Source organism: Oryx dammah, unplaced genomic scaffold (assembly GCF_014754425.2).
Source record: "Oryx dammah isolate SB20612 unplaced genomic scaffold, SCBI_Odam_1.1 HiC_scaffold_21, whole genome shotgun sequence".
Taxonomy (NCBI): domain Eukaryota; kingdom Metazoa; phylum Chordata; class Mammalia; order Artiodactyla; family Bovidae; genus Oryx; species Oryx dammah.
The window spans coordinates 56,154,506-56,160,263 of record NW_024070205.1 but is presented as its reverse complement, the minus strand read 5'-3'; the positions used below and the strand labels follow the sequence as shown (position 1 = coordinate 56,160,263).

The 5,758-nt window shown below is 43.6% G+C and overlaps 1 non-coding gene and 1 pseudogene across 1 annotated transcript; both read left to right on the top strand.

The window, feature by feature from the left end:
* The first annotated feature begins 328 nt into the window (after positions 1–328).
* Positions 329–401, top strand: TRNAG-UCC. Its single transcript has one exon. It is a non-coding gene; the product is annotated as a tRNA-Gly (tRNA).
* Positions 402–2,616: 2,215 nt separating this feature from the next.
* On the top strand, positions 2,617–2,734 carry LOC120880688 (annotated as a pseudogene).
* Positions 2,735–5,758: the final 3,024 nt, after the last annotated feature.

Genomic DNA, 5,758 nt, shown 5'->3' with positions numbered 1-5,758 from the left:
CATTGAATTCTCCAGGCAGGAATACTGGAGCAGGTAGCCATTCCATTCTCCCGAGGATCTTCCTTCCCAGGAATCGAACCCAGGTCTCCTGCATTGCAGGGAGATTCTTTACTGTCTGAGCCACCAGGAAAGCCCAAATATTGCGTATTAATACATATATTAATACATACATGGAATCTAGAAAAATAGTACTGATAAACCTATTTGCAGAGAAGGAATGGAGAAGCAGACATAGAGAATGGCCTTGCAGACACCGTGGGTGAAGGTGAGGGTAGGATGATTTGAGAGAGTAGCATTTGCTTCTTTTTTAAAATCAATTGGTGGGACTTCCCTGGTGGTCCAGTGGTTAAGACTCTGCATTTCCACTACAGTTGGCCTAGGTTTGATCCCTGGTCAGGGAACTAAGATCCTAAAAGCTGTTTGAACAAAACAAATTGAAGCAAAAATCAATTGGTGCCTTTTAATGAATCAACAATTAAGAAGGAAGTCCAAAATACAGCATTAACAATGTAAAGAACATGGGGGCCATTGGTATGGATTTTCTGTGTGTTTGTTAGCTTTGTGTTTATCTTATTTTTCCAGATAAGGTAAGAGTTAGAGATGCTGGTGAGAAATTGCCACATTCTCTAAAAGCCCACGGAGATTCTGTCTGTCAACTGGTTTTCCTCTCTTTCTACCTCCCAGCCAAGCTTCGGAGGAAACTCTTTTCATGTGAACTGGAAAAGATGAATTTCAAGCTTCATTGAGAGCTTGAAAACCTTAAATCCTCCATGAAAAAAAACCTGCATCTCCAGAATCTTTCATCCCAAAGAATTAGAAAGCTTTTTTCCTGGGCTGTGGAATGGTTGCATTATTAACTATGATAACTTAAGTTACTGAATAGAAGGATGTAATAAATCTGAAGGTATTTGTTCTGGTTTGTGACTAAGCAAAATTGTATAATATTAAATCAGATGTTGTTATAAACATATGAAATGGCACGTTTTTTCCCAGCTTGGGGCATTGTGGCATGAAGCTTCTGGGAACCTCAAAAAAAAAAAAAAGTTTTTACATTCTTGCATACCGAGTCTGGTTTCTGCTAGGTTTTCTTCTTTCGGAGCATGAATGCTAAATAAAAATGCTTCTGTTTAGATCTTTGTGTTTTCCCAGCAAGTTAGCAAGGCTGACTAATGATGTTCTTGCTTCTTTGCAGGCTGTTCTGTGGGGTAGAAGGAAAGGCCTGGGATGTATGTATGTGTGTGTGTTTGTGTGTCCGTGTGTGTCTGTTAAATGGAAGGGATGAATGGCATCCTACTACCCTGGCATGTCTGGGTTGGAGGGAATCTTAGACACAAGCTAGTTCACCAGCCTCCTCGTGACCCTGGAGAGAGCGGCACAATTGCCTCTGGGAAGTGGTTATGTTGGCCTTGAGCTTCTACCTCAAAGTGGTGGTAATGCTGCTGTGTGGTGCACAAAACGATGAGAAAAAATCTACAAAGAAATCATGACATACAGAGTGCCAAAGAGCAATTATAGTTTTTCTTGTGTTGGCGCTTAGTGGTAATTTTTATTTCCTTAGTTTTCAGGTGTATTATTTTTCATAATGGGAGAAAAGAAATTGATATTCAAAACATAACTATAGCCTTAAAAACGTTTGAGTATTTAACAATCACCTTTAAGAAAGATGATTTGGAATTTTGATAGCATTCTATAAATTGTTTAGAGCCACACTGTCCAACATGGTAGCCATTAGCCATGTGGGGTTCCTGAAATATGGCTGGTCCCCCCAGAGATGTATGAGAGAGACACACACCCAATTTCAAATACATAGTGCAAATAAAAGAGTGCAAGATAGAAGAGCAATCATTTTTATAATGATGATGCATTGAAATGATAACAGTTTGGAAATATTGGCTTAAATTAATTTTTTTTAGAAATTTATTTTATTGAAGTATAGCTATTTTATAATGTGTTAATTTCTGCTGTATAGCAAAGTGATTCAGTTGTATATGTATACATCTATAATCTTTTTCATATGCTAAATGGTTTATTATGGTTATTACAGGATATTGAGTGGCATTTCCTATTCTATACAGTAGGACCTATTGTTTATCCATCTGTATATAATAGTTTTCATCTGCTAATTCCAAGCTCACAAGCCATCCTTCCCCACCCTCTCCCTTTGGCAACCACAAGTCTGTTCTCTATGTCTGTGAGTCTGTTTGTGTTTCATAGATACATTCTTCTGTGTCATATTTTAGATTCCACATATAAGTGATATTATATGATATTAGTCTTTCTTTTTCTAACTTACTTAGTATGATCATCTCTAGGTTCATCCACGTTTCTGCAAACAGAATCAACCTAAATGTCCATCAACAGATGAACGAATTAAGAAGATGTATACAGTGGAATACTGCTAAGACTCTGTGTGACCCCATAGATGGCAGCCCACCAGGCTCCATCCCTGGGATTCTCCAGGCAAGAACACTGGAGTGGGTTGCCATTTCCTTCTCCAATGGAATACTACTCAGCCATAAAAAAGGATTAGCTATTAATAAATTAATAAAATTATTTTCACTTTTTTTTTTTACCTTTTTGGCATGACTACCAGAAAATTTAAAATGACATATGTGGGTCTTGTATGAAGAGAGAAGATTAGCATTCTTTTTGACAAGAGTAGGGGAGGGCCTGGACAACACACATATAGTTAAGCCATTGCCACCTATTTGGTAACATCTGAACATGGTTTTGAGAAAGGAGAGTGATAGCTTAATGAGTGTGAGGTGTCCTTTTAGGATGATACAAAAGTTCTGGATCCAGGTAGTGGTGATGGCTGCACAATATTGTGAATGTACTAAATATCATTAATGGTAAATTTTATGTCGTGTATTTTATCACACACACACACAATTACATATGTGGGTTATATTATCCTTCTGTTTTCACATGTTTAAAGTAAAGAGGTAAGGGGTATGGCTTTACTTAAAATAGTGTCTCTAGAAATATAGAGGGCTTCCCTGGTGACTCAGTGGTAAAGAATCCACTTGCCAATGCCAGAGACATGGGTTCGATCCCTGGGTTGGGAAGATCCCCAGGAGAAGGAAATGGCAACCAGCTATGGTTATCTTGCCTGGGCAATCTCACGGACAGGGGAGCCTGATGGGCTACAGTCAATGGGGTTGCAAAGAGTCAGAAATGACTTAGTGACTGAACAACAACAACAAGAAATAGAGAAAAAAGTGGAAAGAGGCAAGGATGGACTGAAGGTGGCTGAGAGAGTTTAGAACTCTTTTTTCTCTCCCTTTGGTGAAAACGTTAACATGTTTCATGAAGCCCCTGGAGGCCTCGGCTTCACGCAGTCCCTATCTCTTTGCAACACCTTCGTCTAACTTGTCTTATTCCACTTTTCCTCCACACTTGGCATGCTGCCCATTGCAGGGTTTCTCACTAAAGATAACTCCTTCCCTAAAATTCCTCACAGTTATGTGGTGTTAAGGAATTAGAGATCTTGACAGTTGAAAATAAAATAGAATACTCAGACCAGGCTCCACAACCCTCCGGCCTCCCAGATACTGCTGACTGAGAAAAATGAAAGTCTTATCTCTGCATCTCTGGAATCCAGCTTCTTCAGTGTACACCTCAGGAGACAAAATGGATCTATGGTGTCAGGAGTCAGGACAGTGGTCCTGGGGGCTGGAAGTGACAGGAGGTGGCAGTGCCCAGGTTGGGGCATCGCAAAGGGCTCGTGAGTGTGGCCAATATTTTGATCTGGGTGCTCCTTCCTTCGGTAAGTCCATGTGGTGACACCATTGAATTGGCGACCCCATGTGCATTTCTCATCAATAACAAGTTTAAAAACAAACCACCCTGGGAGGTGGATACTTCTCTGAGTGTTGAGCGACCAGCCCTGGAACGAGTGAAAGCGGGGTGGCTGGTGCATACCTACTTCCGGCGGGACCTGGATTGACAAGGCCAGTCCAGAAGGAAGAGGTGGAGACTTTCGGAGGTCCCGCCCCAAGACCCTCCGCCTGTGAGCTATGTGAGTGAGCGACTCACCTCAGACAATTCATCTTTATACCTTCTCTCTTGTCTCTGCATTTGGGGATCCCACACACTTGAAGGTCAGGGAGGGAGGGGTGTGAGCATGAATGACTGTTACCAAGAGGCGGGCTCAGCCACTGGTGTAGGTGGTACCCCTCCTCAGGACAGTCACATTCTTGGGAGAGATTGGAATTCTTCCCCTGCTGTAAATAGAACCCCGTGAGGGGAGGGGGGACTGCCCCGGAGCCACCAGGCTCTGCAGTTATCACCTACGGAAATCCTGTGTGGTGGTAAATACAGCCTCAGCAAAGCCTGGAGAAGAGATTACAGAGGAGGGAGCCAAGGGGAGGTTGCTGAGGAGGCTGCCCTGGGAGGTTATTAACCAGATAGGGACGGGAAACCAGAGGCTGGGGGATTTGGGTTGGAGGAACACAGGAGGAAATGAGGGAGGAAAAATAAACAACTGAGATTAGCAAGCTCACTTGCTTCCTCCCCTCCACCCTTTTGTTTTGTGCCTGGAAGAGGTCGCCCCTGAGATCTCTTCTGCTGCAGACAACAGCCTGGAGGCTGATTTTGTAAACGGGGCCTGGGGCCTGGGGCTTGGGGCCTGGCTCCTGCCTCCTTCCCCCATAGCCACTTTCTCGCAGTGACCTTGCCCCCGCAAACCAGCCTGCGGCAGGAGTCCTACATGCTCCCACCGCTCCCCGCCCCCCCCTCCCGTTCCCCACCTGTATAAGTGCAAAGTGCCCAAGGAAATGTGTCCAGCTGTCCTTGTCAGGGAACTGGTTCAGGGGAGGTTCATGACAATATTGTTGACCCTCAAAGAGGTTTTCCTTTCTTTGGATCACAACCAGAAATGATCAGATATGGCCTTACACTGAAGTGCTAACGTTCAGGTACGCCAGCCTGCTGGGAGTCAACTGGTTCCCTTGGAAAAACTTCAACCGCATAAGACAGGCGAGAGGGAACTGGAAGGTGACCAGGAAAACCGCCTGTCCAGACCTCAGCTGTGGCTGTGCTGGTTAGGTGGCCCGGGGCCAGGCTTCCTAACCTTTGTGGGTCTTCATTGGAACAGCCATAAAATAGGAATGAGTATGCTAATGCACCGTCCATCATATGATACTACTGAGGGCTCATGTATACCCGAGGATCTGATAGCAGGTGTGTAAAAGTACTTTCTGAACTGCAGAGCGCCTCCCCGGGAACTTTCTGGCAGGGGTTATCAGAGTGGTGTGCTTGGGTGTGTAGGCAGAAAATTATTACAGAGAATGCACAGAACTCCAGTTTGCAAATGTTTTACTTTTACGTTAGAGCATCTTTAAGGAAAATCAATATCCTGATAAAATTAGCTAACCCTCAATGTTTTTTACTTAAGCTGCTTGAGACTTTCCTGGCAATCCAGTGGTTAAGAGTCTATGCTTCCACTGCAGTGGCCGTGGGTTCGATCCCTGGTCTTGGAACTAAGATCCAAAATCCTGTGGGGCCATGGCCAATAAATAAATAAATGAGAGAAGCACCTCAATAGAAAACCGAGTCCTCGGGATGGCATTTTGGTGTCACATCTGAAATCACTTTGTTCTCAGTCCACCCCCGGGGCTTTTCTCTCCTGCTCAGACACATGTCTGCACCAGGGAGCAGATTTCCACCCTCAACTCACCTCTTGCACAGCAGTCGATGCCTTTATAAGTTCTTTCTTTCTTTTAAATTAATTTTTATTGGAGTACTGTTGCTTTAC